At 35.0% G+C, this 26,990-nt stretch overlaps 1 non-coding gene across 4 annotated transcripts; it reads left to right on the forward strand.

Moving 5' to 3' along the window:
• The first annotated feature begins 20,502 nt into the window (after positions 1 to 20,502).
• LOC107934695 (uncharacterized) lies at positions 20,503 to 24,453 on the forward strand. Of its 4 annotated transcripts, none has more exons than XR_005906254.1 (5): positions 20,509 to 20,775; positions 21,961 to 22,145; positions 22,335 to 23,474; positions 24,015 to 24,137; positions 24,233 to 24,453. It is a non-coding gene; the product is annotated as an uncharacterized protein (transcript). The 4 variants fall into 4 exon arrangements; XR_005906253.1 differs by having other exon boundaries at positions 20,529 to 20,775; positions 22,628 to 23,474; XR_005906252.1 differs by having other exon boundaries at positions 20,503 to 20,775; positions 21,961 to 23,474.
• The last annotated feature ends 2,537 nt before the right edge of the window (positions 24,454 to 26,990 follow it).

Here is a 26,990-nt window from a genome sequence, read left to right on the forward strand (position 1 = left end):
AACTTATTGTTTGTAATTTTAGTCACACGAGCTAGAGATACGGGCGTGTGTCCAGGCCGTATAACTCACTGTTTTAGATTTAGGGTCATACGGGTCAGGGACACGGGCGTGTGTCCAGGCCGTGTAAGGGCTTGTGAGTCACATGTACGCGTGCTTGGACGTGTGCCAAATTGTTTGACTCACTATTTTGATCCACATGGACGTGTGGGCCAAAGAACTAAAATTTTTCCTAGGGTCATAAGCGTTGTTTGAATGGAACGTAGGCCTTCCGTAGGGTCTGTATGCTCTGAATTAGGTTGTATAAATTGATATCTAGTATTTTGAGGTTGAATAATCGATTATCTATACATGTAATTGATGTGATAACTGTTAAACGATAATGATCTGTATTATCTGACTACAACTTATATGTGAATAACTGTATGTGCATTCTTGATGTCTGTAAATTATATTTGCATTGGGTGGGAATGATATAAAGAAGGAATTGCTAGCAGTTTAATGATCTATTGAATTACATGGCTAAGCCACAAATCTGTATCTTATTCTGGTGATTTATCGCATTCTGTTATGACAGATAGTCTGTAATTTTTTTGAAATGTGTAATACTGAAACTAACTAATGTGTAGGGTTGGATGCGTACTTGATACCCTATACGGTGGGTTAGGATTGTCGAAGATGGTGTGTAGCGGATGGAGGTAGGAAATTACATCAAATTCTGTTTTGCATCTATGTCTTATCTATTTTTTATTTTATCTGAATTATACAAATATACCGAGTATCATCTGTTTTTAATTCTGTATCTACATTTGGGAAATCATTGTTACATTTATATTGTTGATTTACCTTTATACGTGTTACACACATTGAGTTATAAACTTATCCCTATTATTTACTAAATTTTAGCTAATCCGTAGACTTAGGAGGCTCGGCGTGACTGGAGCTCAATCGTCTCTATTTTATAGTTATCTTACTGTTGTTTAAGTTTGAACTAACTTATGTTTATTCAGACCATCGTTTTTAACTCAAAATTGTTTGTTGGTTTAGCTGGTTAATTGCTTTCTATGTGATGAATTTTAAATTACTTAATGGTTGTTTATCCTTCAAACATTTTGATGTAACATCCAAACTTGGTCTCAACGTCAAGACTGGGTATGAGGTGTTACATTTAGTTGTATCAGAGCCAGGTTTACAAAACTCAACTTTGTATTTTGGGCTCATGTTTTTGGTAAAATGTGTTTTAATTGAATGATTAATCGAATACTTCTGGTAACTGATTTTATAAAAGACCGAGTCTCCAATGTCGAACCTGTAACTATCTCTACTTTGTTATACTATTTAGTTAGTTGAACATGTTATTTAGTAAATACTTTTATTATGAACTGTCATAAGACATCTTACAAAATTTTGAATTGACCTATGCACTCCTAAATATTGTAGATATTGTCATAATATGAGTTCATGCGGTAGCCGTGGGCATGGTTTTCGGGGGAGCTGAGGGAGAGCTCGAGCTGAGTCCTCCTCAATGGGCAACCTGCCTAATATTGATATCAGTGAGTCCATTGGTACTCTTACTACTAAGTTTGGGTCTCAGACTCTTACAGCTGGGGACGACGCATTGTCTCAGGCTATGTTGTGAGTTTTAGAGAGGGTCGCTTGGACCCATTCTGGATTTGGAGGTCGAAGGTCGATTATTGGACGACTCCGGTCGAATGGTGCTGATTTGTTCAGGGGTGTCACTGGAGTCACCCCTACCATGGCCGAGTATTGGTTAGAGGCCACTGAGCGTGTTATGAACAACATCAACTGCACTCCTGCTCAGAAATTGACCGGTGTCGTGTCTCTACTCCGAGACGAGGCTTACCAATGGTGGTTGACAGTTATGCAGTGATCTCAGCCCGAACAGATCATGTGATTTCTTCAAGAGTGCCTTCCAGAGAAAGTATGTGGGGACGAGCTATATGGAGGCTCGTAGACGCAAGTTTATGAGTTTAGTTTAGGGGGAGAGTTCTACGGCCGAGTGTGAAACTGAATTTCTAAGATTGAGCATTGGTATCGACGGACTACAATAAGAGTGTGCGGTTTGAGGAAGGTTTGTGTTATGATCTGCGAGTTCTGATAGCTTGTCAGAGGGAGCGAATGTTTGCAACCTTGGTTGACAAGATGAAGATAGCGGGAGAAGTGAAGCGCACTGAGCACGAGAGGAGAGACCGAAAAAGAAGTCAAAGTAAGGTTAAGAGAGATTTGTGTCCCTCTAGTTTAGTTCAGGGCCCTAAAAAACGGGCTAGATTTAATGGGCCTTCGAGGACTGAGACTCCAGTTACATCGACTGAGATTCAAGTTTGTAGCGTTGGTGGGAGATGCCATCCAAGCGAGTGCTGGAGGAAGTTGGGGGCTTTTCTTCCATGCGGATCGATGGAGCACCATGTTCGAGATTGCCCTTAGCGATCTAATTAGGTGCAAGCTTCTACACAGGCTCTGGCTCTAGGTTCTATTCCACCGCTTAGAGTCACTCAATAGCTAGCTAAGCGTCGTAGTATAATCACGGGTGGTAATGGTTTTAGTAGATGTGCGATTCAGACTGAGGTACAACAACCTACTCTTGTGTACGCAGTAAGGCACTGCGAGGATAGGGACGACACCGACGTTATAGTGGGTACATTCTTTATTCATACTATTCCATACTTTGCTCTGATTGATATTGGGTCTACACATTCATATGTATCTAGTGCTATATCTATGAATTTGGGTATATCTACTGAGTGTACTACTAGAGAGATTTTTAGAATAAGTCTCTTAGGTCAATCGACTCGAGTTGATAAGATATATAGACGGGTTCCGTTAGAGATTCAGGGTATTATGTTTCTGGCTAACCTGATGGAGTTTTCGTTTGGTGAGTTCAACCTGATCCTGGGAATGGATTACCTCGTGAAAAATTAGGTTAGTTTAGATTATGCCTCTACGTGGGTTACTTTGATATCAGATGAGGATAAAGAGATCATTATGATCGGTGAACGTTAAGATTACCTCTCTAACATGATCTCCGCTCTTGTAGCCGAAAAGTTAGTTCAGAAGGATTGTGAGCATATCTATCCTTGCATCTAATTCTGGTTATGCAAAGCTTTCTGTTAAGGATATTAGAATTGTGAGAGACTTTCCAGACGTTTTCCCTGATGAGTTGCTAGAAGTACCTTTAGACAAGGAAGTTGAATTCGATATTGAACTGTTACCACGTACTGCTTCGATTTCTATTTCCTATTATTGCATGGCACCAAAAGAGCTTTTGGAAGTGAAAGCCCAACTTTAGGAACTTCTCGATCGAGGGTTCATTCAACCGAGTGTGTCCTCGTGGGGAGCATCAGTCCTGTTTGTCAAGAAAAAAGATGACACGATAAGGATGTGTTTGGATTCTCGTTAGCTGAATAAGTTGACGGTAAAGAACATATATCAGCTTCTGAGGATTGATGACCTATTTCATCAGTTCCGTGGGGCATCTATATTCTCCAAAATTGACCTCCGTTCTAGTTACCATCAGCTAAAGGTTAATGAGATCAATGTGTATAAGACCGCTTTCAGGACTTGTTATGGGCATTGCGAGTTCCTTGTCATGCCTGCCAGTTTGACGGATGCTTCCATTATGTTTATGGATTCGATGGACTGAGTATTTTAGCCATACTTGGATCAATTCGTCATAGTCTTCATCGACGACATTCTGATTTATTTTAAGATTGAGAATGAGCATGACGAGCATCTTCAGATAGTTTTACTGTAAGACCCTTAACCCGTATCCGTCTTCAGATTAGGGTTACCGGCATTACTAACACTTCAGACAATTAATCAATCATAATTACACATATATGCTAGCCATTAACAATATAATATACAGGGGCAGGTCACAACAATCAAATACTATCATGCTAGAATATTAAACAATCGAATAATGAATTATGTTATGCAATACTAAACTTGGTATTCCTCTATCTACACTATTATCACTATGTATCCCTTTTTGAATGTCAGAAGTTGGATACATACAATACTATACAAATTATTAGCATCAGAGTATTGGTCCATACTCCGACGATGATTATCTTTTTAATTTATCTTCGATAATTTTAGTAGAATACACCTAATATAGGTTTGCTAATCCATTCCAATTCAGAGTAAAAGTTGCTCTTATAGCCCCTATTTCGAGTCTACGAGACCCTAAAAATAGTTTTAAAATAGGCAAGGACAAATTCGAAACAATTTTAGAAGTTTAGGGTCATTTTCCTAAAAACAGGGGACACACGGCCGTGTAGAATGCCTCAGGTCATATGACTCTCGAAGTTAGGACACACGGTCGAGTCCCAACCCATATAACTCATTGACTTGAGACACACACCTGTGTCTCGGCCTGTGTCTTAGCTCGTGTAACTTACTGACTTAGGTCACACACCCGTGTGTGTTGCCCGTGTGTGACACACGGCCGTGTGCACCTAAAAGTGCCTTAAAACTCAAGTTTACCATTTCCTACTTGCTTGGGCACTAAGAAACTCATTTACCAATAGTTTAACCTACTCAAAATACGATTAAACATGCCCAAAATATACCAATTTCATCACCTAATATGCCTAACCAATGTACCCTCATTGGTACCACATTTTATATGTTCAAATACATCAACAACACATTAAATATTCAAGACTTCCATTCATATCACATTTATCGTAATTGGACTATCACTTATCTATTTAAGCTATCAAAATTTAAACTATCACATACCAAAATATAAACTAGGCTAACATACCAAAATAGCCTCAACAACAACCATATACACATTTAACCATCATTTCACTAGCAACTATGATAACAACACTTTATAAACAATATCAACAAAAGACTCTCTAGGTACATGTCATTACAAAATGAAATACCACAACACTTGAGCTCGGGATTTGTTGTTTGATGTTGAGTCGGCGATAAATCGAAGAGTACCTAGACTGCGCACGAAAAACAAAACTGCACGTTGAGTATAACTCAGTGGTATTTCTATAATTCGAATATTATAAACTTGATATAAGTAATTAAAATACAAGATGCAACAAGTAAGCTACGTACCTGTGTTTCAAATTAATAATATAATTTTGCTCATTCCTTATTGACATCTACTAAGATTTTCACATATTCAAATATATAAGTGTATATTAATGGCATTTCATTTAACATTTAAATACGTCTATAACACCCCAAACCCAGCCTAGACGTTATGGGTGAATCCGGAGATGTCACAAAGAATGGGTTTTGAAAATTGAGTTTGTTTCGATAAACCATTCAACTTTTATAGCTTATATTCATTCATGATTATACTAAAAACGTCATTTAGTTAAACTATTTGCCAAAACATAATCTACGACGGAAGCTTTAAAGAAACCGTTATGTTTTAAAAATGCAATTCCTGTTTTTAGAAAACCTTTGTTTTCGTAAAGCCGTGATTTCAAACAAGCATTGCAATAAAAGAGTCAAAAACACATCCAAAAACCAAAATAAAAACCAACAGCCCAGAAAGTCCCAAAAATTACAAACTCTCAAATAAAACTAGAATTATAAATAAATAAATAACCATGGATTATTAAGTAAAACAGTTCTCGATCAAGTGGTCTTCGTTAAGCCTCCGTCGCACCGACTTGTTTAAGTTTTTGGATTACCTAAACAGAATAGACAAACGGATGTGAGTTTACGTAAACTCAGTGTGTAACCCAACAGAAATAGACATGCTATACATACAGAAATCACATACATAGTTAGATTCAGATTCAAATTCGGATTCGAACCTAAGTCCTTTATAGAAATAGATAGAAAGAACATATATACAGATTCCTACCCTCACCCTCTACACACCAACTCTGACCATCCCAACACACCACGTGGGGTTAAAAACACCCACCCATCCCTACACATCATATTGTGCCGTTACGACACATATCAAATAATATGTTGTCAAACTACAAGAATATAGGCAATGATCGCCATACAGAACACTTCCTTCACATATATAAATCCCACCCCAATCAGATATACATAATCAGAATTTTCATGCTTACATGGTCATATTCAGATATCAAAATATATATATACATCAGACTAATCAGACATGCATAACAGTGTCATACTCAGAGCAAAATATCAAACTATCAGATCACATAGTCTTAAGGTTTGGTTAGCCATCACCAACCCTATGATACGCCCACAGTCGATCAGAACGACCCGTATGATCCTAGGGAAAATTTTAGAGTTATGGGTCCACATGTCAGTATGGGCCCACACGCCTGTGTGGCCTATACGGCCTAGCCCAATACCCATACACCCAACTTTACCTAGCCCGTGTGGCCCACACGGCCACAACCACATCGTCACAAGGCCGTGTCTTGCGCACGTCCATGCCCTCATCAAACACATGGTTGTGTTTCGCACGCGACCGGCCACACGCCCGTGTGGCATCGATAGTAGGCATTTTTGGCTTTCACTAAAACCTCATTTTTTGCAATTTGGGAACACACCTATTACAGTTTTGATGTGAAACCAACCCCAAGACCACCAACACCTAAAAACAGAATCCCAAAGTCTTATTAACATCTGATTTACAAAACAACCAAAACTAAATCGAGCAATGTTCAACACTTACCACCGCAAAACGACTACACGCGAAAGTTAAACCGTCGAAGCGAAAACTACAAATTCACCGCCTTCACCTATACAACCGATCACAGAGTTCAAATTTCCTACAACAATCGTACGCTACTACAACAAAAAAGAATTGAAAGGCTTACCAAAACCGAGCGAAGAATAATAATAGCGAACAAAGAAAATTGAAAGGAATGGAAGAATAGGGATTACACCAGAAAAAGGAAGAACAAACAAACAAAAAAACTAAAATTGACAAAAAGGTTAAGAGGGAGCAGAAACTGACATTAATTTTGGAAGAAGGGAGAAACTAATTAAAATTTGAAAAGAGAATATATGCAAACATAATCCCTTAATTATCTCCTACTAACCTACTACTCATAACCCCCTCAGAATTTTAACTCAACCGAAACTCTATCAGACAACCAAGAAAAAATTAACAACTACACTTGCACCGGGATTCGAACACAGGACCCCCAACACACCAACTCCTTTACCACTCGAACCAGCAGGCTCATTCTAATATAAAATAGCATACAACATTGTATAAGCTCACTCAACAAGGGTAAGCCTAAGATTAGAAAAATAACAAAATTTGGCAAAGGTGAGACTTGAACCCAAGGCCTCACATACACAGAACACTTAACCACTAAAGCAAGTACACATTTGTGTTAGAATTTACAGATACTGAAATAAATTTATCAGGGCATTACAACATCAACTCATGCAATGGCATGATTAATATCTTTGATCAATACTTGAATTCATTCAAGTATCACATCTCAATTCATCATTTCATAATTCATTTCTCATCTTTTCCATTTCAATATTTTCTCATCTCATATTCATTTCTCATCTTTGCAATTTCAATATCAATCACATAAATTATTATTTTACTTTCTCCTATTAACATGACTTGGACTCAGACGAATATACGGATCCAACCAACACACAAGTTTGGCACTCAGTGCCTCACCGGATAAATCTGAAGTAATAACTGGGCCCAGCGTTATATAAATTGATACACAGTGTCTCATCGGTTAAACTGAAGCAAATTGGCACCCAGTGCCTCATTGACTCAAGGTCGAAGAAATCCTTGAACTCTTCTTATCCTATGGCATGCCATCTATATCTAACTCAGCCCGATACAGTTAATAGGGTTTCATTTCACTTTTCAATACAACAAATATCTCAATTTCACACATATACACATTATCACATATAAACATATATTCAATTCAATCTCCATATATATATATTCAATAAATTCATAATTTACCAAATCAATCCATTTCAATCGACTATGAATTAAATTCAATTTCAAAGCACAAAATTACTCAATTCAAATGCTTACCATATTCAACAATTTAAAATGTAATAATTTATAACTTAGTTCAGATTATAGAAACACAAACCGTGAATTCTGAGCTATTCGATGTCGATTTTATCCTTTCCCTTTTTACTCAAGGATTCTAGTACGACGTTAGCTACAGAATAAAACAATTAAATCAAATTAATATTATACATTTCAATTTCACATTAAATTTCAATTTTCACACTATATTTTGCTTATTCTTCAATTTAGTCCCTAAATCGAGACTAATTTTAACCTCCACATTTATACTCAAATTTTTATACTAATTTCACTGTAAGCTAATTTTAGCTTACTCTTTTCCAAATTGACCCCTTAATTTCAAATTTTTCACAATTTATCCCCTATTGCTCAAAATCAACAATTTGTTCCATAATTTAGTCCTTTTCCATTTCTAACTTAAAATTCTATCTATTTAATCCCTAATATTTAAACTATTCAACAATGTCAATATCTAAAATCTTGAACAATACTAAAAATTACAACATAGGTCGGGAAGCCCTGGGTACTGGGATTCCAAAAATGTAAAAATTACAGGTAAATGACTAAATTGCACTAACCAATTTGAGCTTGAACCCCAAAATTTCCTAGCCCATGTGTCTCCTTGCTAGTTCTTTCTTTCTTTTTCTTTTTGTTTGCATGTAACAAAGAATAAAACATTCTCTTTCTTTTCTTTTGATTTTATTATAACTATTATTATTAACTATCATAACATATATATAATAAGTTAGCATATATATAAATATATATGTATAATCATCATTAATGCCGTCCACTTTAATGAAACCATGGCCCAATTACTTCTTTAGTCCCTTTAATTTATTTCAATTTATAATTCAACTTTTAGCCCTTAAGCAATTTAGTCCTTGTACCTTAATAAAAATATTTACGGGTCCGGTTTACGAGTACAGAGTCTCGAAAATACACTTTCTAACACCCCTGATTGTCGGGTCGTTACATTTGCAGATACTCCATGAGGAACAGTTGTATGTTAAGTTTAGCAAGTGTAAGTTCTGGCTGTAGGAGGTTACATTTTTGGGGCACTTTGTGTCTGAGGAGGGGATCCGAGTTGATCCTAAGAAAATTGAGGCTGTGATCGAGTGGAAATACCCAAGAAATGTGTCTGAGATTCGGAGTTTCCTGGGTTTGGTAGGTTACTACCAGAGGTCTGTCGAGGGGTTCTCTCTAATTGCAGCTCCTCTAACTAAACTATTGCGTAAAAATACACCTTTTGTGTGGTCCGACGGGCAGTAAGTGAGCTTTGAAAAGCTCAAGTCTGTTCTGACTCAAGCACCTGTTTTGGTACAGGCTACATTGGGTAAGGATTTTGTTGTCTACAGCGACACTTTGCTCGTCGGTTTGGGATGTGTTCTGATGCAGGATGGTAAGGTTGTGACTTATGCGTCTCGACAGCTTAAGTCACACGATGGCAACTATCCCACGCATGACCTTGAGTTGGCTGCAGTTGTTTTCACCCTGAAAATATAGAGTCACTATCTGTACGGGGAGAGGTGTATCATCTATATCGACCATAAGAGCCTCAAATATTAAATAATGCAGAAGGAGTTGAACCTTAGTGATACGAGATTAAAGGCCCGACAAATGCATTCCAAACTAAATGGGACCATCCAGGAGTTTGTTAGTAAGGCCTTAGATGCGTACACAAAAGAAAGGGAAAATCAAGATTTCAAATATTGGGAATCTTGGTCCAAGACACCAAATCTTACAGCCAAAGCGCATTGGATCTCCATTACGAGCATCAACGATTCAATTTCGGTAGGAGATGGATCACAAGCCCAAATTCTTGAGGGCAAGGCCCAATAAGAAGATTCCAAGCCCAATCAAGAAATCCACCCATACTTAGTTGAAAATCAGGCCAAATTGTCAAAGTGGCCCAAGTTGTAAAGTTTTATTTTTATTTATTTATTTATTTTACTTGGTTTAAATTTTTATATTCAGTCCAAGAGTCCCAAATAAAAGACCTTTGGCCGAATTTCCATATTAAAATAATTAGGAGTTTTTTTTTAGTTTTAGTTTTAGTGTTCTAATTAAATTAGGAAAACATTTGAAAGGCCTATTTATATGGCTTGGCCAGCCACCCTACATTACATTACAATTACATTGAAAATTTCAGATTTGATTTGAGTGAAAATTCTCTTTGAGTTTTTCAAGGATTTTCTCTTGAGTTTTCTTTAGAAGTTGTTTTAACAATCTTTTTTATTGTGGGAGCCATCTTCAACCTTCTTCTTACCATTGATATTCTTTGGAGGGGAGATTAGAGCCGTTTGAAGGGAGTTGTGAGATCTTTCGAGATTTCAAGGCTTCTTAGGACTTATCTTTTAATTTCTTACTGTCAATTCTTTCTTTATTTCTACTTGTGCTGAATCATTATCTAATCTATTTTCTGTTCTTATTGTGTTTTCAGCCTTTTTCTATCTTAAGGAATCAGCCCAAAAATCCCCAATTTCTAGGGTTTTTCCATACTCTTTTTGGGTGAAATTAGATTGTCGAAATTTGGGGAAAACTATCTTGGTGTTCAATTGGGCAGAATCACAATCTCCTTGAGGGTTTCAAGAACCCTAACACTTATTTCTATTCTCAATTTGATTCTTTGCTGATTTGGGGATTTTATTTCAGATCTGGAAATTCAAATTCTAATCTTTTAATTTTTTGTTTCGTTTCGGATCTGATTGTTTAGGGTTTTCGTAGGAGTTTCTCGTGACTTGGCAACTCGATCTTGGTCCGCGCGCAACCCCGTATCATTTGGTATCAGATTTTGGGCGTTTTGGGTGTTCTTGGTTGATTTCTAAACTGATCTCTATTTTTTAAATTACAAACAGCAGTTTTACCCAGAAAAAATTTTCGAAAAAAATTCATTTGAGTGGGTAAATGTTTTCTGATTGATCTGAAATTTTACATACATATTTTTGGCACTGTTATTGAATATAAAAAAATATTTCCCACAAAAAAATAAGTCGAAAAAGTCAAAAAATTGAAAAAAGACGAAATCCAATAAAAAATTAAAAAAATATTCAGCGGGTTGAATTTGGTGCCCAAATTTTCCAGATCAAAAATTCAATATTTGAAGACATTCCAGATTTAATTTTGTGATTTTTTGAGATCGGGAACACCTCGAACGAAGTTGTCAAGTTACTCCGCAGTTTTTCGGGTTTTCTGTTTTCAGCAATTTTTATTGATTCTTAGCTGTAGGTTTCATTTGTTTACCTTTATTCTTCCTTTACGTTATCTAACACCTTCTTGTTTCTTGTGTTAGTAGGATTTAAACGTGTGCACAACTTCTTCCTCGGTGCAACACGAATCAATTGGTGTCTCGTCAGTTTTTGGCATCCTAGTGCAAATTAGGATTCTTTGGTAGTTTGGTTCACACTCTCTAATTGGTTGATATAAACTCTGATAAAGAACTCACAAGATTGAATTCGACCTCATTGAGAATTTGATTTTTTCTTTTTGAGTGATTAACGGTGAGGTTTGATAACTTTTATTTTTGAGTGTTGAGTGTTTATTTTTGCAGCTTTTTGGAAGATGTCTAAAGATGACATAATGATATACTTATGGAAGTCCAACAACAGTTAGAAGGACACCTGCTGCAATCACACAAATAAATGCTACCCTTCAAGCATTGAATACTACTTTGAATGAGGTACGAATGAATCAAGAACTTCAATATCAGATCCAATCAGGGAAGATAGGAATAACCAGCCCCATAGGCGCGGCCCTCGACGTGTCCCTAGAATGGATGACGATTTTCATGATCGTGGATAACCTTCTTTGGCAAAACCAAAATTCACAATTCCCCAATTTCGTGGTAAGAATGATCCTGACACTTATTGTGAATGGGAATCTAAGATTGAACTCATGTTTCGGTATTATAAATGTCCGGATGATGAAAAGGTAGCGTTAGCAACACTGGAATTTTCTGATTATGCATTAAGTTGGTGGACTCAACTTGGGGTAAACCGCCATCGGAATTATGAAGGTGAGATTTCAACATGGGATGAGTTGAAACAGATTATGCGTAAAAGGTTTATTCCACCTCACTACTATAGAGAAATTAAAACAAAGTTGAGAAGACTTATCCAAGGTAGTAGGACGGTGGATGAATATTTTAAAGAGATGGAGATGCTCATTCAGAGAGCTAATGTGGAGGAAGATGAAGAAACAACTATGGTTCGATTCATTGATGGTTTGAACAGGCGATAGCTAATACATTGAGGCTACAAACTTACATTGATTTGGAAGAAGCAGTTCACAAAGCCATTGAGATCGAGCAACAATTAAAGGAACAAAGGTTTGGGTCCTTATCTACTTCACAATATTATCGAGGTAACAATTCCAATTCTGATTTTAAGAGTTCAAAACCACCTTTTGTTACTAACAAGTCTTCTTTGGTAATGGAAGTAAACAATCAGATTGGAAAAAAGGGGCTCCTACAAAAAGCAAACACCTTCTAAGCACCCAATTTAGGTGATTCGAGTGCGAAGAGGACTCGTGAGATTGAATGCTTTAAGTGCAAAGGGCGTGGTCATTATAGTAGAGAATGCCCTAACACGAGATTACTTCTTCTAAAAGATAACGGTGAGTACACTTCCGACTCTGATAATACAGATCCAGATATGCCAGAACTTGTGGATGACAGTGTAATGGCGACGAGTTGGTCGAACCACCAAAGGAAGGGGACTTTGCTAATTTTCAATGCCTCGTAGTTCGTCGAACCCTTAACATTCAGATGAAAGATGATGATAGCCAAAGGCCAATATTTTCCATTCTCGGTGTTTTATTAAAGGTAACTTATGTTCACTCATTATTGATAGTGGGAGTTGCTCGAATGTAGTGAGTAGTTATTTGGTGGATTCTTTTAAGTTGCCTTGTACCAAACACCCTAAGCCATATCACCTTCAGTGGCTTAATGAATGTTCCGAAGTTAAAGTTACGAAACAGTCCTTGGTCACTTTAAACTCGGCAATTATGAGGATGACATATGGTGTGATGTAGTCCCCATGCATGCGGCACACTTGCTCCTTGGACGACCTTGGCAATTTGATCACGATGTTACACACCAAGGTAAACTTAATCGATACTCCCTTGTATTTAAAGGCAAGAAATTCACTTTTGCTCCTTTAAATCCTACTGATGTATATAAAGATCAATTGAGGATGATAAAATTTTGTGAGGGGGTAAGGGAGAAAGAGCAAGTACAAAAGACAGAAGAAAAGAGGCTAATAGTAGTGGAAAAAGTCAAAATTTAAAAAGCCCAAAGGTGAGTGAATCCTCTAGTGGTAAAATGAGTGGAAAAAATCTTTTGGCAACAAAAAAAGATGTGAAGAGAGCCCTACTTAATAAACAGCCTTGTATCCTTGTGAGGTTTAGGCAAAATTATTTATCTTTATCTAACATTAACGAAAATTTGCCTAGTGTGTTTCAATCTCTTTTGCAGGATTATGAGGATGTTTTTAGTGAGGCCCCTAAAGGTTTACCACCTTTACGAGGGATAGAACATCAAATTGACTTAGTACCCGGAGCTTTAATCCCAAATCGACCAGCCTATAGATGCAATCCCGAGGAGACAAAGGAATTGCAAAGGCAAGTGGAGGAATTACTAGACAAAGGGTACATTCGTGAGAGCCTAAGTCCTTGTGCTGTTCCTGTCTTATTGGTGCCAAAGAAAGATGGTACGTTTCGTATGTGTGTTGATTGTCGCCCAATCAACAAGATAACGGTAAAGTATCGACACCCAATCCCTAGACTTGATGATATGCTTGATGAATTACATGGTTCAATAATATTTACAAAAATTGATTTAAAAAGTGGTTATCATCAAATTCGAATGAGGGAAGGGGATGAATGGAAAACAGCCTTTAAAACAAAATTTGGATTGTATGAATGGTTAGTTATGCCTTTCGGCCTTACTAATGCACCTAGTACATTTATGAGATTAATGAATCATGTTTTGAGGCTACATTTGGGTAAATTTGTAGTAGTTTACTTTGATGATATTTTAATTTACTCAAAGTCATTAGATGATCATGTTTTCCATGTTCGAACCGTTTTGGATATTCTACGAACTGAAAGATTATTTGCCAACCTTGATAAATGCACATTCTGTTGTGATAAACTAATATTCTTAGGTTTCATAGTTAGTGCTCAAGGTATTCATGTCGACGAGGACAAAGTTAAGGCAATTAAGGAGTGGCCGACTCCTAAATCGGTAACTGAGGTGAGATCTTTCCATGGTTTAGCCAGTTTTTATAGACGATTTGTGAAAGATTTCTCTACTATTGCTACCCCATTGACTGAAGTTATAAAGAAATCAGTGGGTTTCAAATGGGGTGAAACCCAAGAAAAGCTTTTCAAACTCTAAAAGCTAAGTTATGTTCTGCTCCTTTGCTTAAATTACCTGATTTTGCTAAAACTTTTGAACTTGAGTGTGATGCTTCAGGAATTGGAATCGCGCCGTTTTAATGCAAGATAAGCAACCTATTGCTTATTTTAGTGAGAAATTGAACGGTGCACAGTTAAATTACTCGACTTATGACAAAGAACTATTGGCATTAGTTCGTGCACTTCAAGTATGGCAACATTATTTGCTGCCTAATGAGTTTGTCATACATACAGATCATGAGTCTCTTAAATGGTTAAAGGGACAAGGTAAGTTGAGTAAAAGACATGCCCGATGGGTAGAATTCATTGAAACATTCCCTTATGTGATTCAATATAAAACAGGTAAAGATAATGTAGTCGCAGATGCTTTGTCTAGACGATATACTTTAATAACTACATTGAATGCTAAAGTCTTAGGGTTTGAACATATTAAGAGTTATATGATGATGATACTGATTTCAGCCATATCTATAAGAATTGTGGACATACTGCTTTGAAAATTTTATCTTGTAGATGGCTTTCTTTTTCGTTAAACAGGTTATGCATACCAAAGTGTTCCATGAGAGAATTGTTGATTCATGAAGCCCATAGTGGGGATTAATGGGACATTTTGGAGTGGCCAAAACACTAGACATATTGCAAGAACACTTCCATTGGCCACATATGAAGAAGGATGTGGAAAAGGTATGTTCTAAGTGCATTACATGCAAACAAGCAAAATCTAAGGTAATGCCTCATGGCCTTTACACTCCTTTACCGATTCCTACTTCACCTTGGGTAGATTTATCCATGGACTTTATTCTAGGTTTGCCTCGAAATAAGAAAGGAAGAGATAGTATATTTGTTGTTGTTGACAGGTTCTCAAAGATGGCACATTTTATTTCTTGTCACAAAACAGATGATGCTACACATATAGCAGACTTATTCTTTAAAGAGGTGGTAAGACTTCATGGCATCCCTAAAACAATTGTTTCTGACAGAGATGTCAAATTTCTTAGCCACTTTTGGAAAGTATTATGGGGTAAGCTTGGTACTAAATTACTTTATTCCACTACATGTCACCCCCAAACTGATGGCCAAACCGAAGTAGTTAATCGGATCTTAGGGACTTTATTACGATCTGTTGTGGGAAAGAACATTAGAAATTGGAAGAATGCCTACCGTTTGTTGAATTTGCATATAATAGATCTATTCATTCTACAACTGGTTATTCTCCATTTGAACTTGTTTATGGTTTTAACCCACTAACAGTACTTGATCTTGCGCCATTACCACTTGAACACATTGTTAATTTAGATGGTGAACAGAAAGCTGAGTTGGTGAAATCCTTACATGAGCAGGCTAGGCAACGAATAGCCAAAACATATGATGCCAACACCAACAAAGCAAACAAGGGGCGCAAACGGGTTGTCCTAGAACCCAGAGATTGGGTTTGGGTCCATATGAGGAAAGAACGATTTCCTGCAAGAAGAAAGACCAAGTTGGACCCAAGGGCGATGGGCCTTTCCAAGTACTCGAGAGGATCAACGATAATGCCTATAAAATTGATCTACCTGGTGAGTACAATGTAAGTTCTACTTTTAATGTGGCTGACTTGTCCCCATTTGATTTTTCAGATTCGAGGTCGAATCTTTTTGAGGAAGGGGGGAATGATACGAGATCAAAGGCCCGACAAATGCGTTCCAAACTAAATGGGACCATCCAGGAGTTTGTTAGTAAGGCCTTAGATGCGTACACAAAAGAAAGGGAAAATCAAGATTTCAAATATTGGGAATCTTGGTCCGAGACACCAAATCTTGCAGCCAAAGCGCATTGGATCTCCATTACGAGCATCAACGATTCAATTTCGGTAGGAGATGGATCACAAGCCCAAATTCTTGAGGGCAAGGCCCAATAAGAAGATTCCAAGCCCAATCAAGAAATCCACCCATACTTAGTTGAAAATCAGGCCAAATTGTTAAAGTGGCCCAAGTTGTAAAGTTTTATTTTTATTTATTTATTTATTTTACTTAGTTTAAATGTTTATCCAAGAGTCCCAAATAAAAGACCCTTGGCCGAATTTCCATATTAAAATAATTAGGAGTTTTTTTTTAGTTTTAGTTTTAGTGTTCTAATTAAATTAGGAAAACATTTGAAAGGCCTATTTATATGGCTTGGCCAACCACTCTACATAACATTACAATTACATTGAAAATTTCAGATTTGATTTGAGTGAAAATTCTCTTTGAGTTCTTCAAGGATTTTCTCTTGGGTTTTCTTTAGAAGTTGTTTTAACAATCTTTTTGATTGTGGGAGCCATCTTCAACCTTCTTCTTGCCATTGATATTCTTTGGAGGGGAGATTAGAGCCGTTTGAAGGGAGTTGTGAGATCTTTCGAGATTTCAAGGCTTCTTAGGACTTATCTTTTAATTTCTTACTGTCAATTCTTTCTTTATTTCTACTTGTGCTGAATCATTATCTAATCTATTTTCTGTTCTTATTGTGTTTTCAGCCTTTTTCTATCTTAAGGAATCAGCCCAAAAATCCCCAATTTCTAGGGTTTTTCCATACTCTTTTTGGGTGAAATTAGATTGTCAAATTTGGGGAAAACTATCTTGGTGTTCAATTGGGCAGAATCACAATCTCCTTGAGGGTTTCAAGAACCCTAACACTTATTTCTATTCTCAATTTGATTCTTTGCTGATTTGGGGATTTTATTTTAGATCTGAAATTCAAAATCTAATCTTTTAATTTTCTGTTTCGTTTCAGATCTAATTGTTTAGGGTTTTCGTAGGAGTTTCTCGTGACTTGGCAACTCGATCTTGGTCCGCGCGCAACCCCGTATCAGTTGTATTACTGCCTCATTCTCTATTCGAAGTTCAATGCGTTCAACATTCAACATTAGACTTATTATTTTGTCTTATGATTGCGTAGGCTAGGTGTCACTCAAAAAATAGACTACATTCTTAGGTTTCCAAAGCTGCCATAATACCATAATGCAATTAGTTGATCCATTTTTAATAATGTCATGACTAAAAGATTATCAATTTGAACTTCACTATTATTTCCAACTACCACCCTTGCAAATATTAGGTGTGAAAAGGATGATCAATTGTTTCGTTCTCCCTTAAACAAAGCACATAATGAGGGTTTACGTTTAGAGCACACAATTTACAAAAAAAACTAGTATTTTAAAAGAAAGTTAAATCTTTAAAAGTGCACCCCAATTAAATCTATAGTAAGTGTAGCCTCTAATTTCTTCATCTCTTGTAGTTATAACTTTACATGCTTCCCAAACTAAGAATTGACTCCATAACTTGTGCTTCTAGATATACTTTTTTTAATATTGAAAATCTCTTAAAATTTAAATCTTACACCCAAGTTGTACCAACTTGATTGTGTCTACCTTCCACCTCTAAGCGTTCAAAACCTGAAAATCCCTAACTAAATTGCTAGACATATTTTTGAAATTGATGTTGCTAGTAACAAGAATAAAAAACACACACTTGCCATCCTATATTTGAATACCAATCCCTTGTATACATAATGCTTTTCTATATCCATGAGTCCAAATTCCTTACTTGGACAATAAAAAATTTTTAATTCGTAAAATACTTGGCTAGAAGCATAACTTGTGCCATTGATTGTGGATCTGTCAGTACCCTCAATGCTTATTTGTGAAGAAGAGCATCATTCATGTATTATGTTATTTTAATTCCAACTCCATGCACCCACTTCTTTAGGTATACATATCGATTCCAACTATACATATGTAGTTTCTTATTTTCACTCTCATGTCTAAACTAGGATTGGTGAAGTATTTTATCAATTTGTCATGCTATCAATTTAGGGCTTTTACATAGGAAAAGATAAATATAAAAATAACTGATAACATAGATTTAATTAGTTTTAACTTACCCTCTCGAGACAACAACTTCTATTTCCATCCTCCTAACTTTTGCTTCATACAATCAAGAACCAGTTGAAATAACCTATTCATTTTATTAAGTTATCCAATATTGCACCTGAAGTACTTCCCAAACCAATCCACTCATTTAACTCCTAGAACACTCGTGATCCATTGTTTTCGATTAGCCTTTCCCTGAACCACTGAAAAACAGTTCTAATTTCTAACAATTAATAAAAAGTACTGACACTATACAATATGTATTCAAAATACTTTTACAGATATACTGGATCTGACTAAAGCGCTTAAAAAAATATAAGAGTAATTAGCAAATAGAAGATGCGCCAATGGAGCACAATTTAAGGTTGTTGCCTAAGTTGTTGCAACTTGATACGAGCCTCATCCTCAGCGTAGTTGAGGTAAACTACAACTTGAATTTATTTTGGAACTCCACCTAAATCCCAATGCTAATGTCTCCATGTTTCTCATCTATGTGCCTACGACACCACCATAAAAGAGCAGCATCGATAAAATACATAGGGACAATTTTTACCTTAGCGGTATTACCCTAGATGCCCACAACATAAAAATATTGCTCCATTCTACGAAAAAGTTATCTACATCTTTGGCAGACTTGGTCTCTTACAACTCTTTCAGCTTAGGGGAATCAATTTTATACTTATATGTCATAGCTAGCACACAATTAACCACAATTGTTTTGCACAAAACAAGCTTTCTTTTGAGCTTGTCCATCTATTTTGTAATACCCCTCACTCGATCCGAGTAAGAGATGCTACATTTAAACACTAAATTCATCACTTGAACATATTCTTGCTTCATTATAATCGAGGTAATTTGTAGTACAAAACATTATCATTCACACATAATTCACAATTTTTTTAAGTACATGCCAAACTAAAATCCAATGTGTATATATATATATACCAAAGGCTTGAACTTTAAGCTTGAGGAGTGATGTGACCCGAACTGAAGTAACAATCCTTAATTCTTTTCAAGACTTATCTATCACCTACGCATTTAAAGCAAACATATTAAGCTACATGAATAGCTTAGTAAGTACTGAACTGAATTCAATCTTACCATATATATGTACAATTTAAATAAAATTTTAATAGCATTTATTCACACAAATTTTTTTTACTAATATCCTTAATCTTTTAATTCATTTTCCAAAACATAAAATCATTCAATCTTACCATTTGTATATGTACAATTTAAATAAAATTTTAATAGCATTTATTCACACAAATTTTTTTCACTAATATCCTTAATCTTTTAATTCATTTTCCAAAACATAAAATCATTCAATCTTACCATTTGTATATGTACAATTTAAATAAAATTTTAATAACATATATTCAAACAGTTTTTAATAACATGTCTTGAGACATCCTTCCATATTTTCTAATTTTAGATTTGAAATTTAAAGTCTTGAGACAATGAAACTATGTTTAGAGACCTTGATCCTTGTCTCAATACAACGAATCGTGTATCAAGACCTTGGATCGAATTTGATTGATTTTAGATTCGATGTTTTATGTCTAGAGACAAAATCATGACGTCTCGAGACTTAGTGGCTCAAATCTCATGCTATGTCTTAAGACTTTGACCCATAGATGCATGAATCACTTAAATTTGTTCTTGAAGTCTTGAAATATGTTCTTGATGTCTCAACGCACATACCCCAAAATGGAGAGATTAAGCAATGCAAGTCATGAAAATGCGTTTCTAAAAGCACCTAAATATGTTCAACATGCAACCAAACTAATTCAAACATATTTTATGTACTAAAACAAGTCTTAAATATACAAGGACATAATTTTTAATAACACAATATATCAAAGATTCATTAGTCAAGTATAATGTAAGTCACAAACAGTACATTTAACAAGTAAATTTGCATCCAAAAAATCCAAATTAAAGATAACCAGTAGTACCAAAATATATTAGAATATTCCAATTATGCTTAATATGCCAAATCCATGCAAAAACATACTCAAGACATAAGAGTTCACCTAGAAATGTACTTACATTCGGTACATGCCCAATACAATGTTCAAAAGAAAGAAATTACAAAAGATAGCAAGTGTAGCTATAACTTAAGAGCTCAAATGCAACAAATGATTAAATCACTACTCGAACATGCTTCTAAAATTTGAGCATGGAGCAAAAAATCTGCATGTTGAGCTATTGAAGTCCAATTGGTACAGCAAAATAAATTTTTAGCGGTGTCTGAATTGAAAACACCACAAAAGTAAAGCATTAGCTGCGTTTTTTATGAACACCAAAAAATAAACATTAGCAACTTTTTCTCATAAATGACACAAAAAGTAAAACATTAGTGGCGTTTTTTTCCATAACCGCTGCAAAGGTAAAGCAGGCTTTGGTTCTTTTTTCTCAGAACCGGTATCAGCAAACCTCCACAAAAACCTAAAAGGTAAAGTGCTTTGTTTCCTTTATCCTCTCTTTCCCATCAGCCGCCGCAAGCTTTCCATCCTTGCGGTGGTCCGCTCCTTCATCCGGCGACCTCCTACCGCCTCCCCTTGCTCGTCATTGCAAAACCTCACTCACTTACATTGGCTCGTCCATACCCCCGGCCACTATCTACCTCCACTTTAACGTCGTTCTCTGTTCTACACTTTGTTTACTTCTCTCTTTCCCTTTTCCTTCCGTCATCTTCGTTGCTCTTTCTTCCGTCTTTGTTGCTTTTTACTCCCTTCACCGGACTCTCTCTCGTTTTACTTTATCTTTGTTTATCTTTTATTCGTTTTCGGTACTAATTTACTTTTTTTTTTCAGAAGTTTGAGGTATTTATTCCTATGTTGCCCTACCTAGTTTTCTTAAAAAAACATTTTAAATTTTGTTATGGTTATATTTTAGCTTTATATTTTAATTATTATTTTTGAGTTTTAGAAAATGAAAATATTAGAAAAATCGTAAAACGCTTTGGTTGGATCTTCTCGTTGCGGTGCCTATACGAAGGGATCAACAACTCCAGACACCAGAAAAAAAAAATACTCACTCTTTTCCTTTTTCATTTCGACGGGACTAACGCTAAATTACAGGCACTTTCTCTCTCTCCATTGATTTGAAGTTAACCGATTTGAACTTTGATGTCTTATTTTTCCTCCAATTTCTGCTTTTTCGTCCCAGAAGATTCTCTTTTCTAGGGTTTTTATTTCCAACTGGATGAAAAATTCAAGTCTGGAGTTATTATTTTATATTTTTTCCTTTCCTAAGTTTACATATATTTCAATTTTCAACTCTTAGATCTTAGGATGTTCAACTTCACCCTTGATTCTTGATACTGTAAACTTTGAAAAATTATTGTAGCTTTGAAAAATTTAGTTTTAATCTATGTTACGCGGACTGGAGGATGAGTTTCACGAGAATACTATAATTTTCCTAAACCTTTTTATATTTGGAAGATCATGACCTGCACTTATATCCGAATTATATGGCACACTGGCCAATTATGAGTTTATTTTTCCTACGCTCAATAAATCCATTTTTTCCAGTACATATTTGAACTAAAAGAGTTCGTGGTTTAGTTACTGCTTCATAGCTAGTAATGCATTTATTACCTCCAGGATTTGACACGAATTTTTGTTTCTAAATTCAGGATTTTATTGTTGGAACTGAAGTTTTAAGGTGATGGCGAGAATCAAACCACAAGCTCTGCTACAACAGAGCAAAAGGAAGAAAGGGCCAGCTTGAATAAGTCTTACAACAATTATAGTGTTGGCTTTGATTGTCGTTTTGATTCTGTTTTTTGTGTATGCCACCCTACAGTCACTGGACTCAAAGGTTCGTTGCAATTCGGCTGTTGCAATGCTTTTAAACTTGATTATGTGCATGCTTTGTTTATTCATGTAATTTACTGTATGACTTGCAAATTGCAGAGCAGTGCATTTAAAAATAAAACTGCTTGTGGAGAATAAATTCTGGTTTATATTTAGTAGTCAGTGGAATTTGACTCAATTTTCTTGTCTTTAGGTCAAGAATTTATATTGAAAACAGGGAATCAGTTATTGAGGTCCACTCTTTAAGAACCTTATTTATTCTAAATAGTTTTCTTGATCCTTATGGTCTCATATTTATTTTAACTCTTTACTCAGTGCCCTGTATCAACGTATCATCCTTTCAGGATTTTTGAAGGCAATTTTTCTCTGTTCTTTTGTGAATGTATCCTAGTTTATGAGGCTTTCTATGATGAGGCATGTTGCCTGTTTGTTATTATTGTGTCTAACTTTATATCCTCGCTAATGATTGTGGCATGTATTTGGTAGGGTGACAACTCTTTCATGGATTCAAAGAAATCTGATCTTCCAGGATATGCTGTAGGTTCCTTACTTGCTAAGCTGTTTCCTAATTAATATTTGGTGCCTGTGTGAATAATGTCTACTTTCTTGTAATACTGGCCTGCAACGTGCTGTGCTTGGTTCTGAGAAACAATATTGACCTAGGTGATTAACTTACAATGTGTTTTTTTATCCAATGCATATATATATTTTTATCTATTTAACCAGCTTTCTGCGATTAAAATTTTTTTTTCAGCTTGCACATGTGTCTTATGAGCACTTGAATTCATCAAAAGACATTACAGAAGAAATTCTTTTATCATGTTCTTGGTTGCATCACCTATTAAGGAAACATATATTTCCTTATGTCTCTCAATAAGGCATTTCTTTTATCTATTTAACCAGCTTTCTGCAAGTAAATTTTTCCTTCATCTTGCAGGCACGTGTCTTGTGAGTACATGAATTCATCACATTACAAAAGAAATTCTTTTATCATGTTCTCGGTAGCATCACCTATTAAGAAAACATTTCATTAGCATGTCTCTCAATAAAGCATCTTTTTTTGGTATTCCTTTGAGGTTTTTCAATTGTATCCTACAATCTTGACAGGTTCGCTTTTTGTGATGAATGAAATTTAGTGAGTTGTTCATTTATTACTTTGTTTTACTTTTCGGCTTTTATATCGAAATCTTATTCAGAATGAGTTTTATCCACTGAATTAGCTCTGTTTTACCCCTTCTTATGACTAGATTTTAGATACTGTGAAAGGCTCTATAACAGTGGAGCTCTTCAAGGACAGTTCTCCTGAAGTTGTTGATCAATTCCTTGATTTATGGTAAGTACTGGAATCAGTAAAGTCTATGTGATCAATATTTGAATTGAAAAAAAATGATGTTGGTAGAGCTGAGCAGTTCATACTTGCTTGTGAAACAGTCAGCAATAGTTTTAAATTATTTTTCTAGATCAAATTTCAGTTTTATTTTCAAAATTGTTAGGCTCTAATCTTTTAGCATTGCCGTCTATTTGGGCATCATGGTGTTGTTTTTGCTGGTTGAGCGTTATGCATATGTCTATCTATCAAGAATGCATGGAATTTATCACTATAATTTTAATTCTTAAGATTCATTCTCAGAGTTTGGTTTAAACTGGCAAATTTGTTTAATGGAATTTATTTAAGCTCCATCTAATTTAGATTTAGTACTAAATCATGTTTACAATTTTAACCCCAAGTGTTTTTAAAGCTAGTGGGACTCAAATAAAATTTGTATATCCATGAATTGCAAGAATATTCGGTAGAAAGGAAGCCTAGGGGGAATTCAGGGAAAGGATTTGTGTTCAAATCCCAATTTTTGATGATTATATTTTCTTGATATAGGTGGTCAGATGTTGCTTGGAGCATGCAGCATCAGTGGCCAAGACATTCTTGATGTCCGATTGTGTGGTTGTGGAAATAAAGGAACCCGAGCCCGTGCCTGCGGGAACCCCATGGATAATTCAGGTTTGCACTTCTGAATCTAACATGATTAGTAATGGAACACTTTCTTGTTCTTTATATTTTGCATGCTAATATGTCGGGTTCGTTGATTATGTCAGGATACTGCTACTAAAGCAGATGTTGAAGGGAAACCGAATAAGGTATCAAATCTCCATCGTAGCAATGATGAACCTGTTTAAGAGTAGAATGCTTATTTTCGTTGTTCATTAATTATTGAAAAATCCTTAATATCCCGGTGATATATAGGATTTGCATTTTGCAGTTCAGTGTAACGATTTTGAACATCATTTTTTAGTGAAAAGAAGAAAGTTGTTATTTATTGTTTGCTGTTTTTGATTGGTAGAAAAATTTTCAACTGAATTTTATTTAAACTGTCGTAATAAATTGAATTTCAACACATTATTTATAATTCTTATAAATAAAACTAATTTCATGGAAAGCGCTACAGTTGATATTACCATACGAACAAAAAATAAAGGTAAATGATGAAGAAAAATTACTGGAACTACAAATTATGAGGAACATCAAATGTGAAACATGAAAGAACGATAAAAGCAAAGAAGCAGCTGGATAGTGGTGGATATCCCACTTGGATATCCCACTTCAAACAACAAAGAAGTTAATGGTGTTTTTTGCTACCGCTATAGACCTAAAAAACGCAACAATTAAGCAATAAAACATGTTAACATGTCAATAGTTCATCAGTTAAACATGATTCATATAGTCATCACAACATCAACTAGTCTCTTTTACACAATCCTAATAGCATAATTCAAATCACTTAGCATATTCAAATCATATTTTGCATTGTCTCAACATTTCATATCTCATTTTCATATGCCATGAATTAGAACAATTTCATTTCATTTTCATCATTTCCATATCGATCTTGGTTAAAATATGCCCCTATTAACCAATTAAGAATTAAGGACGGATACACAGATTAATCCCCTAAAATTTCATGCAGGTGTGCACAAGTGTTAAATGAGCATAAATGCATCAATACGCCAATGCATGTAAGAAAACGACTTTCCCTAACACTCCATGGTGCACACAAGTGCCAAATATAAATGCCACAAGTGCCAAATATAAATGCACACAAGTGCCAATCTTCCTCTATCACATACAAACCCTTACATGTTAACTATACCTGAACATATTAAATATACCTGAACTATTTCCAACATTGTTTAATAGGGCGTTTATTATTAAAACATGCCATAGAAATACCAAGCATCATATACTGTTAACATATATAATTAATTTCAATTATTAAGCCATTGCCATTGCCATTGTACCAAAAAGTTCTCGTGCATCCACATAATTTATCTCAAATACATACATAACTCATACATTCAATATATCATAATGCAAGCACATTAACCAACAAATTATCAACATATCATCATTAATAAGTTCTAAGCTAGATTATTTAAATGAATCTACATTTATAAAATTGAATTTAAGATAACACAATCTTTGTTACAAATCAATAACAAAAAAGTAAGAGCAATATAATCAAACTCCAAATTCACGTAAAACTATTAGTGAGATGCAATTCAATATAGCAAAATTATTTCACTTTCTTGACAACTCAAGAGAATTCTAATATAATCCGTTAAAAATCAAAATCTAACCTCACAAATAAGTTTAAGAACTCCTTTAACACTTAGAAATCACTAGTAATTCAAGCTCTTACACTTTCTCTAGAACTCTTTAAACTCTCAACAATAGCACAAGCTCCAAACTCCAATCTAACTTGAAATCTAACCTTTCCATATGATTCTAAACTTAAATCTATGAATCTAGCTTGAAAACATCAAGAAATCCTCAAATCAAATCTTTCTCACTCTATCTTGAAAAATACTCAATAATGAAAGAAAATGAAAGAAAAAAAATCAGATTTCAAGGTTTGGAAATCATAAATTATGTACCTTGCTATAGCAAAGAACCATCAAGAAACCCTCACTTCTTTTCAAAACTAACGTTAGCTAGGAAGATGAAGAGAAAAAAATGTTGAGATTCTTGATTAAGAAATCTTGTTTTTATAAAATAAGTTAATGAAAAATTAGATAACCAATCTGAAGTCTTGAAAAGAAAATCAAAGGTTTGATGAAAAGCGTGGAGAGAAATATTGACATAAAATTTGCGTTTTTAGACAAGTGCAACCGTACAAATGCGTGGGAAAAACCCTTCCCAACAAACCAAATTTTCAAAATGGATAAATATATGCTATTATTGGCTTAAGATATTTACAACCTAAGGATCTCACATCCATCTAATCATATTTATTGATTTTCACACATTAACCCCACTAATTTTACTAATCTAACAATTTATTTCATAGGCCTTAAATTCTAATTTTTAAATTCTAACTAATTTGCTGATTTTACAATTATGGTGCCTATTTTTGAATTCCAAAAAGATTCAATTTAAGAAATTCGACCAAAAATCGGAGCGATACTAGAACCTAGGTTTTAATGCCAATGAACAAGAATTTTGCTACTCCAATTGTGGCTTCATCGGCAATATAAGCAGGTCAAAGCGAGGAATATAATTGAGAAGGGGCTGAGATATTAAAAGAAAATTGTTATGAAATAGGTCAATTTACTAATTGAGATATTCGTATAACTTCATGGGTTTGATTCAAGCTTTTCCAATATATTTTTATTTAATTTATTTCATATAAAAAACCTTAAAGATTAAACAAGTTTGGATTGGATACTGAAAAAATAAATTTTTTTACTATATGAACTTCACACTCTAATGCGTAAACACCTTTAAATATTACAAATCTATATAAAGTTTCTTAACTTTTAAATGTTATCATTGTTGTTGCAAATGTAAAGAAGTATA

Source organism: Gossypium hirsutum, chromosome A12, assembly GCF_007990345.1.
Source record: "Gossypium hirsutum isolate 1008001.06 chromosome A12, Gossypium_hirsutum_v2.1, whole genome shotgun sequence".
Classification (NCBI taxonomy): Eukaryota; Viridiplantae; Streptophyta; class Magnoliopsida; order Malvales; family Malvaceae; genus Gossypium; species Gossypium hirsutum.